The 14,340-nt window shown below is 42.0% G+C and overlaps 1 protein-coding gene across 2 annotated transcripts in view; it reads left to right on the top strand.

The window, feature by feature from the left end:
- The window catches only part of CNTLN (centlein), a 580,120-nt gene that overhangs the window by 163,767 nt on the left and 402,013 nt on the right, over positions 1–14,340 (top strand). The gene's annotated exons all lie outside the window — the stretch shown is intronic.

Genomic DNA, 14,340 nt, shown 5'->3' with positions numbered 1-14,340 from the left:
CCTTTTATTGTCTGGTGCATTTGTGTCAAATCGAGGTTTTTCGAATCAAAATGCTTTTCCCACAAGGTCTGCAGGAACTAACTTTTTTTAATAAGTCTGCTTTGCTCATAATTTTTGCAACTGCTTGGAAGCATGATTAAACCATTTGCCAAAGGCTTGTTATCTTTGGTACACACCATGATCATAACCTTCTCAGCCCTACTGTTTAGCTGCTAATTTGTTCCTATAAACATTGCTGCCCTTTAACCCTCTGTTTGATCTTTTGCTTCCCTGGGCCTTATGGTAGTGCCAAAGCTTGGTGAAGGTTTGAAAAATATTATAAACAGAGCTTCAAATTTAATTATGGGGTGTGGTATTTGTGAAAGTTGGATAATACCCTTGGTTACTGTGGTGTGCTGTAACTTAAAGGGGTTGTAAAGGCAGACATATTTTTTTATCTTAATGCATTCTATGCATCAAGATAAAAAGCCTGTGTGCAGCAGCCCCCCTAATACTTACCTGAGCTCCATCTCTGGCCAGCGATGTCCACAAGTCCCTCGACTGTCTCCGGCACTCTCCCTCCTGTCAATCAAACTCAGCCAGACAGTCAGGAGAGAGAAGGGGCAGGCCCAAACCGCAGCTTCGTGTCTGAATGGACACGCCGAGCTGCAGCTCGGCTCGGGTGCCCCCATAGCAAGCTGCTTGCTGTAGGGGAACTCAACAGGAGGGAGGGGCCAGGAGCAGCGAAAAGGCACCCGAGAAGAGGAGGATCCGGGCTGTCCTGTGCAAAACCACTGCACAGAGCAGGTAAGTATAAGGCCCCTTTGACACTTCAACGTCGTGCGATTTTGGGGCCACGATTTTGACGCAATTTCAGGGAATGCCTGTGTAAACTTAAAGCCTATGGACCTCAACTCGCATCAAAGTAGTACAGGGACTATTTTAAAGTCAGTGGGACTTGAAGCTGCTCAGATATGTATGGTACTCATTGGAAATCGCGGGGTATGACTTGTTATGCAACTTTGCAGTCCCAAGTCGCAGGAAATCGCACAAGTGTGAAAGGAGCCTAACGTGTTTTGTAATAGTTTTATTCTTTTAAATAAGACTTTACAATCACTTTAAAAACTTTAAAACCAGGCCTGACACTTTCTGACACTTTGCTAGAAAATAACTTACTTGAAAGCAGATGTTATGGCAAAAATACAAAGAATAACATTTATTTTAGTGCCCACAGACACAAAATAATACCCAACCATTGAATGGCAACAAGCTACAGTACATTAAATTATCCATAGGCAGCATTTTAAAAGCCTTTACAGGTTACCACTTTAGATTTACACAGAAGGTCTGGTGCTAGAATTATTGCTCTCAATCTAATGTTTTGACGTTTGCAGTGATACCTAACGTGTGTTGCGATCGCTGTTTATGTATGAGTGCAGGACTGACATCATCCCGGTTTAACCACTTCAACCCCAAGATATACCAGTATGTAGCAGGGCTAAAGTGATTAAGCTGGCCATGCACTATCAATTTTTTCTTTTGTACAGTTTGCAATAAAACAGATTCCTCCATCCATGCTATGCAGCATGGTTGGATGAATTCCCCTGCTGGGCTATTGTATTCTGACAGCTGCAGGCAGTGTCTGTCAGAATACTGAATTATATGCAGCCACTGTTGGCTGACAATTTTTTTTTATCCAGCTCCTTAACCACTTGACCCCAGTCTAATTCTGACATTTCTCTCTTAAGTGTTAAAATTTGCTCTTTTTTTTTTTTTGCTCGAAAATGACTTAGAACCCCCAAACATTATATATTTTTAAGCAGAGACCCTAGAGAATAAAATGATGGGTGTTTCAATTTGTCACATGAAAATGTTTTGAAAAAAACAAAACAAAACAAACATTTAAAAGATGATGTTCCACTGAGTAAATAGATACCAAACATGCCATGCTTTAAAATTGTGCACACCCACGGAATAGCAACAAACTATGGTACATTAAATTGTCCATAGGCAATGCTTTAAAAATCCTTAGTGGTTACCAGTTGAGAGTTACACAGAAGGTCTGGCACTAGAATTGCTGCTCTTGCTCTGACGTTTACAGCAATACCTCACATGTGTGACGTGATGGCCATTTACATACACTATATTGTCAAATGTTTTGGGACACCTGCCTTTACACGCAAATTAACTTTAATGGCATCCCAGGCTTAGTAGGGTTCAATATTGAGTTGGCCCACCTTTTGCAGCTATAACGGCTTCAAATCTTCTGGGAAGGCTGTCCACAAGGGTTAGGAGTGTTTCTATGGGAATGTTTGATCATTCTTACATTTGTGAGGTCAGTGACATGCCTGGCGAAGGGGTCCCGCGCGGCTATGAAAACGTTGCAATTTTCTTTGTGATGATCTATTTGCAATAAAAACCTTTGCATGATAGCTGAAGATTCCTGGTGTGCTGACAAATATGTACATTGACTTTGCATTTCCGTTATCCAGCTGGTAATCGCTGCAGCACCCATTGATGTCCAAATACATTAGACCCAGAGAGCTGTTGATATGATCCGGAATCATATAAGGGTATGGTAAACATCCCTTCATGTGCCTTAGGCTGTTAGTTCATAAAAGATATGCTGTAATCACTTTCAAGTGGGTGCCTACACATGCATAGTTCATCCAAGGAAAGTTTTTATGTGATCACTGCAATAATAAAGAATGCCATACGTATATTCCATGACATGTATTCCCTGAGTCCAGTCCCAGTAAAATGAAATTAAGGTAAAGCAAAAAGTGACATGTCAGGTAAATGGCATAAGCAATTCAGTTATTTCAGAAGATTAGTTCCACAGTTATATTGAGACACATGAACAGAGTCCTACATTACCGCATTCACAACGCCAGTTAAGATGAGTAAGCTATGTTTTCCACAGCCACCGCACATAGGTTCCTTGCTGTTTGTCTCAGGCTGTTCCTGGCCCCTTTAGGAGACAGTACTGCTTCATGCTTTAGCACAGATACCTTGGTAATGCAGGGTCCGCTATTGTTCCCAGTAGATTACCGGTGGATCCCTGGGTATCTTCGGCTGGTAAGCATGCTTATGCTCTTCGTGTGCCTGGTGTATGGGGGATCATGTGATCGGCTTCACATGACCGTGATGACATCAACACTTTTCACAACAACAGGTGGCGTAGCTTCGTCTTGGAGTTAGCAGGCCTATGATAAATACATGTTTTGCTCTTTCTTAGCCCCTGGGGGCCATACACATGTAGTCCGCCTTAACAGTATTTTTTTGTTGGTTGCAATCCTTGCTCTATCCCTTATTTGGTAATTTCCACTGGCGGTCTCTGAGTGTATGGTTAATCGGTGTCCGGACCTTGTTATGTGTTCTGTTTGTTTTCCCCACTTGTTCGTTTGTCCATTGTGTTTGTTCCACACCTCTATTTTGGAGTGTGGAACTTAACAAATCGTAAACCAGTGTGTATATTAATAATTAGCAGTTAATTTCATGTATTCTCATCTGGCTATTTAATATTAACAAAAACATTTATGTATGCTTATCACAGACTACAGTATTGCCTTTTTGCTGCCTTAGTAGCCGCTTTTCTCTTTGGGACGTCCCTATCTGCGGGTTTGTCCTACCCCTCTTTTTACCTTTTCATCCAACATCCGTGTACAAAGATAAAATAAAAACACTGCGCTGCCAAACTATCCAGTAGCAGCTAACACAACAAATAAATAATTTAAAATAATAAAGTTTGAGTGATTACATGTGGTGCTATAACAATCAAGTTAATGGCCTAGCTAAATTAGTGCCAAAAAAACGTGATATAAAAAATAAATAAATGAATATATAATAATTGATCTATGGTGTCAAATGTATAGCGTGCTTAACAAGTGACATCGTGACTGATATAATAAAATATTTAAGACACATATGTTGCACTTATCTGTGCCCAAACTTATCAACATCAAACATAAGAAAAAGGAAAAAATATATGAAAAAAGTCCTTTAAGTGCAAGAGAAAGTCCCAAGTGTTAAGTCAAATGCTTGACGATGAATAGACCACTAGATCCAAGGATGCAACGTGCAACCACCAGTGTGACAGCACCACCACCTATACAGATGTAGGCTTAGTTCACACCAAAAAGAACATATGTTCTGTGAGTCGCACACGCTTTATAATATCAGCAGGAAACTGGGCTATGACTTCTAGCATTGCATCCCCAAAATTTGGAAGGTCTCTCTCCATGCAGGAGTAAATGATGTCGAGTTCCCATCAGTAAATAAAGTAAAATGGAGAAATAGAACCATATAGTGTAATTCCGTATAACCATTACGATTTATTAAAAAGTGGTATTACACTTAGATTTTCAAACTGTTTTCAAGCGCTTTATAAATCAAAGATGGCGGCAGTGGAGTCCTCCCGACCCCTTTAGTCTCAATAGACTTTGTCTGGGGTGTGCCTCCACTGCAGCCGTATTCACATTTATAGAAAGTTTGACCCCAATGACGAGAATCCAGCTCTCTGTGTCCCCGTGGCTAATTTTCAGATTGTGTCAAATTGTCCGACAGACGTGTGTTCCACGCCTCTATTTCACATTGCGGAATGCGTTCCAATTGTAGACTTCCGGTTCAGCGTACCAAGCCTCAATGTGAAGGGCGTTCCATGCCTCTATTTCACATCACGGAATGCATTCCAACGATGAACTTCCGGTTCCCCCAAAATGGAGGACCGGTCTGTGTTCCAAGCCTCGATGTAAAATCAAGGCTTGCTTCGCAACAAAACGTTCTGCTCACAGCCAGCGGAAAGGGGGCATGACACTTATAAAATTAAACATAAACAGGGAGACAGAATGCCAGAAAGGCAATCAGTATCTAAACTATTATCTAAAGCTTATAAAAGCCCTTGGCCCTCAATAAAGACCAATAGGAATGTGGCCAAAAATAGAAATGGGATAAATAGAACGGCATCTTGAATTAAAAAGAAAAATTAACAAAAAAGGGGCCGCGATAGACCATTACATTAATCAAAACGCATATCCTTATCAAGATCAGTACAATTACATTAAATATAAAGGCACAAAGTCCTGAATTATAGGACTCTGTGCTGTGAATTAATAGGCATGCTTTCGAGATGGATTCTCTTAAAGGGACCTTACATTGTAAATATCTCTTAAAGGGGCCTTACACTAAAAATATAAAAACATGAAAATATTACCCAACTAATATATATATATATATATATATATATATATATATATATATATATATATATAATATCCACAGTCTTATTTGCATTCTATATTCCACGCCATATACCTTAAGACTCGTTAATGAAAGCATTAATGTCCCACTCCACGTTCATACCGAACGGGGAATCGGACTGGAGCTCATAGATCCAGAAAGTCTCTAAATGAGACACCCCTCTAGTCATGGCACCCCCTCTCCAGGGGTGGATATACGTGTCAATGGCAATAAATTGCGTTCCTTTTTGGGTTACTGTTATGGAATTCCTTGTAGTGTCTAGGAACACTATGCTTGGAATCCCTGCTTTTGATTAGAGCAATATGTTCACCCACTCTAACAGAAAACATCCTTATTGTGTGGCTAACATACTGTTTGCTGCAAGGGCAAGTGATCAAGTATACAACATATTTAGTGCTACATGTGCAAAATGATTTGATAGTATACTTCTTTTTAGTTAGAGTTGATATAAATTCAACCATCTTACGTTTCCCCCAACGCATTATGTTGGCACACAACACATTTCTTACACGGAAAGAAACCTGTTAAGTTGTGAAAAAAGTAGGGACGAATGGGCGGATTTATGATATTTGGTGCTATACGGTTTTGCAAAGATGGTGTTCCCCTAAACAGGACCTTGGCTTGCTCTGGCAGTGAGGTACCAAGAATGGTGTCATTTTTAAGGACATTCTAGTGTCTATTTATGATTGTTCTAATTTACTTATGTTGTGTTGAAAATGATTTTAGCATAGCACATTTAAAATGTTCATCTGGTTCTTGTTTAGGTTTAACCACAAAAAGAGACTGTCTATATCAGTCGCTCTCTGAAGTTCCAGGTCTATAGTTTTAATATCATATCCCTTATCCAGAAATCTCTGCTTCAAGGTTTCCGCCGGTATCATAAATGTATCCGTATCCGTATCCGTATCAGTACAGTTTCTCCGAAGTCTAAGAAACTGACTTTGCGGAACAGAGTTCAACCATGAATTGTGATGGCAAAAACCTAGGAATATGCGTGTTACGTACCTGCCGGATGAGCCTGACGTGCAGTGGGAAGGCTGTCTCATACAACCCCGGCTCAAGGGCCACCGATGTTGCAACAGTGGTCACAAGAGCCTGGCGGTGTATGGGTGCCTGGTTCGTCTTTTGGTCTTGTCAGTTCAGCTGGTGCAGCAGGAAACAGGAAGCAGGCTGGTAAGCTGGGGAGACACTGAATACGTAGTCAGACAAGCCAGGTTTGGTAACAGATGATCAGATGTAGATATAGACGACAGGCAGAGAATGGTCAGGATACAGGCAAAGTTCGGCAACAGGATATCAAGCAGTGTAGAGCAGAGCATGGTTACAAAGCAGGCCAAGGTCGGGATAGCAGAGATCAAATCGTAGTCAAACAAGCAAGGTCAAACACAGGAAACAGATCGGATCACAGGAACAGGCAGTCACTGGAACAGGTATGAGCTGCAGACCATACAGCAAAGACACAGTGCTGCTGAGGTGTTTAAATAAGGCAGCCTGTTACCAATCACTGAAATTCGTCTGCACTATTTTAACCTCTAGGTGGCAGATCCATGACAATGCCCCTATCATTAGAATTGAGATGGTCAAATAATTTTTTTAAAGAGTCCCTCTGCAGTGCCACTTCATAGGAGGAGGATCTCGTCAATGTACCTAGCCCACAAAACTAAAGATGAATTCTGTTGGGCATAGACGACATCCTCCTCCCACTTGGCCATAAACAGATTTGCAAGGCTACATATAATAGGTTTTCTCCACACGGAGATATACGTGATCCAGAACCCATGAGGAACAATTTATGGCCCATCTCCGTATACATATAATCAACATAACCCTAATACCTATGCGAATCAGGGTTTTCACGAGGACCCATACACAAAAAAGCAAGGTCAAGACCCAAGAGAGGGGGAAGGAGACTACAAAGGAGGAAAGAGAAGAAGAGTCTAGCAGGGCAGGGCATTTTCAACTTGAGTACTAAAACATTTACTCAGGAAGAAACATCTGTCCTAGATAAAGGCCTTAAATATGCATCACCTAAGAGATTGGATAAATTTAACACCTTTATTGATGTGCATAAATATATACGTAAAATTAACATTCAACGTTATTTAATATCAAACCCCTTTAGGACCAATTGTCAAGCTGCCACATCAGGGACTGTTCATTCTGGACTATCCAATCCATCCCTTTTTACTCCCTTGGTTTCCAACAGCTCCAGCTGTTAAGCTCTTTAGAGATTTAGTTCACAATGATCTCGCTAAACTTCCTGAGAAACGTATTCGCCACCAGCTCTTTTCAGACGCTGGTGTAAAATCCTTGTGATTGAAAGGATGTGGTTATTCGTCCAGTGGATAAGGGTGGTGGCATTGTTATTTTGGATAAAGACCAGTATGAAATGGAAATGTATCGCATTCTCAACGAACCAGGTACATGCAAAGAACTTCTTAGTAATCCTACCAGTATGTATAAGAAACAACTTAAAGACCTTATTAGTAAAGGCCATGAGTTAAATATTTTAAATAATAAAGAGAGAGCTTTTTTAACACCCACAGCCCCACAAATACCCACTATATATTATCTACCCAAAATTCACAAGAATTCAGTTAAACCTCCCGGACGACCTATAGTGAGTGGCGTCAATTCTGTTACGTCACGGATAGGTCGATATATAGACTTTTACCTACAGCCTCTAGTCAGAAAAAGAACTTATTGTATCTTAAAGGGGTTGTAAAGGTTCGTTTTTTATTTTCTAAATAGGTTCCTATAAGCTAGTGCATTGTTGGTTCACTTACCTTTTCCTTCGATTTCCCTTATAAATGTTTTTTTTTCTTTGTTTTCTTTGTCTGAATTTCTCACTTCCTGTTCCTCCTCAGTAAGCTGTTCAGTAAGCTGTTCTGGCTGACTAACCACCCGCTCGGATGATGGTGAGAAGTTTACTGAGGAGAAACAGGAAGTGAGACATTCAGACAAAGAAAAAAAACATTTAGAAGGGAAATCGAAGGAAAAGGTAAGTGAACCAACAATGCACTAGCTTAGAGGAACCTATGTAGAAAATAAAAAAACGAACCTTTACAACCCCTTTAAGGACACTACTATTAGAATGCTAGAGACGGCTAGAGACTATTGCGGTACAAGACCATTATATTATAGCAACCGCCGATATGGCATCTTTATATACGTGCATACCGCATGGAAGGGGCATAGAGGCTGTTCGCCACTTTTTGGATCGCGAGCACTCTCTGGCACCTTTCCAGTGCGAATGCCTCATAGAACTTTTGGAATTCACTACCGAACATAGCTACTTTTGGTTTAATGAACGCTACTACCTTCAACAATGAGGCGTAGCAATGGGGGCTAAATTTGCCCCTAGTCTTGCAAATATTTTTATGGCCAAGTGGGAGGAGGATGTCGTCTATGCCCAACAGAATTCATCTTTAGTTTTGTGGGCTAGATATATTGACATCCTCCTCCTATGGAGTGGCACTGCAAAGTCTTTAAAAAAATTCTTTGACCATCTCAATTCTAATGATAGGGGCATTGCACTGTCTCATGAAGCACAAGTACAAGTAAGATTAATTTTCTGCACTTGGAGAGCGAGATAGTTGACAAAAGATTTAAATTTAAAACCCATTTTAAGATCACGGATCGTAACAGTTTTATTCCTATAGATAGCTGCAATCACAAATTGTGGTTGAACTCCATTCCGCAAAGTCAGTTTCTTAGACTTCTGAGAAATTGTACTGATACGGATTTCTGGATATGGGATATGATATTAAAACTATAGACCTGGAACTTCAGAGAGTGATTTATATAGACAGAGAGTCTCTTCTTGTGGTTAAACCTAAACGAGAACCAGATGAACATTTTAAATGGGCTATGCTAACCTCATTTTCAACACAACATAAGCAAATTGGAAAAATCATAAATAGACACTGGAATTTCCTTAAAAATGACACCATTCTTGGTACCTCACTGCCAGAGCTAGCTAAGGTCCTGTTTAGGGGAGCACCATCTTTGCAAAACTGTATACCACCAAATATCATAAATTTGCCGGTTCAACATTCCTTTTTTTCACAACTTAACAGGTTTCTTTCTGTGTAAGAAATGCTTTGTGTGCCAACATAATGCGTTGGGGAAACGTAAGACGGTTGAATTTATATCATCTGTAACTAAAAAGAAGCATACTATCAAATAGTTTTGCACATGTAGCACTAAATATGTTTTATACTTGATCACTTGCCCTTGCGGCAAACAATATGTTGGCCGCACAATAAAGATGTTCTCTGTGATGCCACGTACACACGATCAGACTATCCGGCGGACTTAGTCTGGCGGACAAACTGCCGGAAAGTCCGCCGGACTTTCCGAACGAGCGGACCTGCCCACACACGACCGGACTTTTTCGACGGACTATGGCCCACGGAGGAAAGTTCGTTCATTTTGGACTCGGCTCCAAGTAGCCGGGACTAGCGAGGGAAATCAATGTCGCTGCCTTTGGCGGTGAGATTGACATGTCTCTGGCCCGTCACCTGGTATGGACTTAAAGGGGAAGCCCTACGCCGAAAAAACTGCGTGGGGGTCCCCCCCCAGGTCCATATCAGACCCTTATCCGAGCACGCTATTCCGGCCGGTCAGGAAAGGGGGTGGGGATGAGCGAGCGCCCCCCCCCCCCCCCCAAGCCGTCCCAGGCCATGTGCCCTCAACATGGGGGGGTGCGGCCCCCCCACCCCAAAGCACCTTGTCCTCATGTTGTTGAAAAAAATCTAAATAAAACACATATTGCTCTAACCAAAAGCAGGGATTCCAAGCATAGTGTTCCTAGACACTACAAGGAATTCCATAACAGTAACCCAAAAGGAACGCAATTTATTGCCATTGACAAGTATGTCTCCCCCCCCCCCCCCCCAGAGAGGGGGGTGTGTCGTTTAGAGACTTTCTGGATCTATGAGCTCCAGTCCCACTCCCTATTCGGTATGAACGTGGAGTGGGACATTAATGCTTTCATTAACGAGTCTTAAGTTATATGGAGTGGAATATAGAATGCAATTAACACTGTAGAGATATATATATATATATATATATATATATATATATATATATATATATATATTGTAAGGTGTTCGTCTTCTAGATTCCCCTGGATAGCCTAGGCTGGAGTGGCTCAATGGAGGTCCCGATCGCCGGCGGATAATCAATACACATACACTCGAGAGTACGTGGTAAATGATTACAAAGTTTAATGGGGGAGTGGACCGTCTTTTATGTGGTACTCCACAAAGCCCTGCCCTGTGAGGGGCCACATATACATACATCGACAATTTCTTAACTCATGATATTAGTTCATTCCTGAAATGTAGATCAAAGGTTAGTACAATCTCCTGACAGTTATTTTGCCCTTTCAGCATCTGCTGACTGACCACATTCTTGCGTAACCAGTCCTATCTATCTTTGTGCCTCTCAGCAATGTATAGAGACGAAACCACAGGCAGATGTTTCCTGAGATGTCAACATCTTGCATAGACCCTCTGGCGAGACATACAGATATCTGTCATCTAGTCACACTATCTTGTATATAGTTTGTCACGTACGCCAGTATGCTTGTATGTCTTAATTCTGAAGCTATTGAAATGCAAGCCCAAGCATATTAGTCTTAGATTTTGACTAGTATATCTTTGGTAATTTCAATAGGTATCCCCTTATAATCCTCCCTTTGATCATTCTGTGATTTACATAATGATCATTCCTTTTCTAATTTAATAGCACAGGCTTCATACTCCGAACCCTCGTGCTCTTGGTTTTCATACCATACCGTTGGATCTTTAACAATGGAAGTGAGTTTCAGATCCTCCGGAGTGGCCATGTTTCCCTTTTTACATAAACATTTGATTATCTTATAACAGGCATATAAAAATAGAATGAAGAGAATCACAGTGGCAATTGTCATGGCAGTATTTCGGAGCCAAGATATTAATCCCCCAAAACTAAAGCTGCTCGAGAATGGATCCCAGTTTTTTCCTATGTTTCTTGCCTCTTCCTGTAGTTTATTTACCTCTTCCCTGTGTTGGGCAATAACGTCATAATAGTCTGGGACTTCGATGCTGGTATTATGAATCCAGGTACAGCACTCATAATCCTCAGTAATCTCACAGAGGCCAGTAAGGGCTGCACTCATACTTTCTATAGCCAACTCATGTAGTTCTAGTTGCTTCCTAATTGCCCGTGTTTCTAAATTTAGTTTGGTTATGTCATCAGAATTCTTCTCCAGAATCTCATCAATTATGCCAGTGTAATTATTTAATCTTTTCATTAGGTCAATTCCCCACCCTGTCCAGGAAGGGAACCATGCCCAGGCCATATCTTTTTCTAAAAACAATTCTCGTTTATTACGGTGTCTAAGGGGATATCTAGGATGCATGCTAGCTTCCAGGAGGTGACTTCCCTTGTTATCCCCTAATACCCCCATGATAGGAACCAGGGCTGCAAGGTAACACCAGCCCTGGGGTTTGGTTGGGATCCAGGGGTGACAGAGCTTGCCGCATCATATATATGTGGTATTTCCTAGAGCTAGGGGCCGTTTATGGAACACGTTCCTAAGAGTATCAAAAAGGCCAGAGAGCATCAGAATTGACATTAATTGGTGTATTGTAGACTTGGTACTGGAGCTAAGGAAGTCTAAAAAGGTGGCATTTAGGGTGGGATCTGAAGTATGGAAGAAAGAAGGACTGTTAAGCGATGTCATTGAAATGTTAAGTTTTGCTTGTTTGCAAACCTCGGCTCCATCTGTGGTGTTTCCCAGTTGGAAACACCAGTCTGGGAAGTGGCCTCTACCTATAATTTGGAAAGTGAGGGTTTTATTTGAAAGGGTCCTAGTAACATTCGTTAGGACGATAGGGGGTGTTCCATTAAGGAGGGGGGTAAAATTCAAGGGGACTGCCATGAGAGGGATTCTAGCTGTACTGGGATGTAGCTTGCTGCAGATCCAGCATTTCTCAAAACCGGATTTTTGAGCATAGCTATATTTGAATTTTAGTAGTAACATCTTGTCAGTCAGTCCCTTAGGTGACTCATTAACGGGTATAATACTTCTGCTATGTCTTTGGCCGGGGGTATTATTCATCTTAGGTGGTCCACATATCCCTTTTAATAGACCTAAGTCTTTTGGATGATATATACAGTTGGCTATAAACCATGTGGGCAGGAATACAAGTAGTACCAGACTACCCCAGAGGCATACAGCCTTCCCTGACACTGGAGGTAAAAACATTTCTACAAGTTCTTATGCTTGTCCTTCTTCCTCGCTATCGTGTAGGGTTTCAAGGGTTAATTGTCCAATGCCTTCCTGAATCTCTTGCAGCTCCGGTAGCTGTTCGGGTGGGTCGGGTTCTCCTTCAATAGGTGGGGGGTCGGGGGTTGTGGGAAGCGGTGGGCACTTTTTCAGCCTGCTGGCGTGGATCCAGGTGTTTCCTAGGTCAGTCAGGACCGCAGTTCTGGACACCTTTTCAACCTTCCAAGGTCCAGAGTAGATTGGTCCGATCCTCTTTTTGTGGGCCAGTTGTTTGACTAGCACTTGATCTCCTGGGATGAAGGGGTGTGTTGGCTCTGTGGAGAGAGGAGAGAAGGTGACAGAAACTTGTTCATTCGTTTCATGAAGCATACTTACCAGGTTTTTCACGTACATTTCCTGTTGGGAATAAATGTCAATATCAGTGTCTTGGTCTAATGGGGGTAGTTCTATGTTTGCGGGGACTCCCATCAAAATTTCAAAAGGTGAAAGTTTCGTTCTGGCGTGGGGTGCCGTCCTAATCTGGAATAGCACAGAAGGGAGGTGATCAAGCCATCCCTTCATTGTGCCCCCTGTGGCTTTTTTCAATTTATCCTTTATATTTCTATTCATTCTTTCCACTACCCCTGCGCTTTGAGGGTGATAGGGGATGTGTAGTTTCCATTGCAGCCCTAACAATTTAGCCACAGCCTGGGTAACGGAGGAGCTGAATGCAGATCCCCTATCTGACCAAATAGATGTTGGTATGCCAAACCTACAAATCCAGTTATTCAGCAAGCATTTTGCTGCTATATTGGCTGTCTCACCTGCACAGGGAGTGGCTTCGACCCAGCCTGAAAATTTATCGACGACAACGCACAGGTATTTTAGGTTCCCCTTTTGTTTTGGCATGTGTGTGAAATCTACTTGTAAATCTGTAAGGGGACCTATTGGTGGGGGTAGATGACCATGTAGGCCATGCCGTTTGCCCTGCACATTGTTTTGAGCACAGGTAAGGCAACTTGTGGTCAGGAGTTTGACTTGTTTGTTCAAGGCGTTTGTGCAGAAAGATTTGGTGTACATAGTGGCTAAAGGGACGGCACCTATGTGTCCTGGACCATGAAGGTAGGAGAGAATTAGAATACTGCTTGCCTCAGGTATTCCCAATATCTTCCCCTCTTTTGACCACAGACCCTCTGGGTCTTTGGTCAAGCCAGCCTTCACCCAATACAAGACATCTTCCTTAGTGGCTAATGATTGCATTTGTGCCACTACAGATTTAAAGTTAGGACAGGTGAAATGATCCTTAAAGTACATGGACGTGGGGGTGGACTCCTGGGTGGAGGACTGGGCTGCCTTTTTCGCTTCTCGGTCAGCTAAGGCATTTCCCTTGGAAAGTCTGCTATTATCTGAAGAATGTGCTTTTACTTTAATTATTGCCACCTCTTTTGGGAGCAAAATAGCCCGAAGAAGTGCCTGAATCTGGGTAGCATTGGAAATAGGTTTATTATCTGCTGTTTTAAAACCTCTTTTAGCCCATATTACTCCGAAGTCATGCACCACCCCAAATGCATATCTACTGTCTTTGTAAATGTTCACCTTCTTATCTGTAAACAAAATGCAGGCCCTGGTGAGGGCTTCTAGTTCAGCCACCTGAGCCGAAGAGGGGGGCAGTGGTTTGGCTTCTAATACCTTGTTTGGCAACTGGACTATTGCATATCCTGTTTGGAAGGTGGAATCGGAGGGACGGGAGCAACTACCGTCCACAAAAACATCGTCTGCATTGGTAATCGGTACGTCGGTGAGGTCTGGTCTTGGTGATGTGATAGACTCCACTCGTGTTATAC

Source organism: Lithobates pipiens, unplaced genomic scaffold (genome assembly GCF_037356315.1).
Source record: "Lithobates pipiens isolate NorthernLeopardFrog02 unplaced genomic scaffold, aLitPip1_a1.2 Scaffold_13, whole genome shotgun sequence".
NCBI classification, from domain to species: domain Eukaryota; kingdom Metazoa; phylum Chordata; class Amphibia; order Anura; family Ranidae; genus Lithobates; species Lithobates pipiens.
This window is presented reverse-complemented; position numbering and strand designations above follow the sequence as displayed.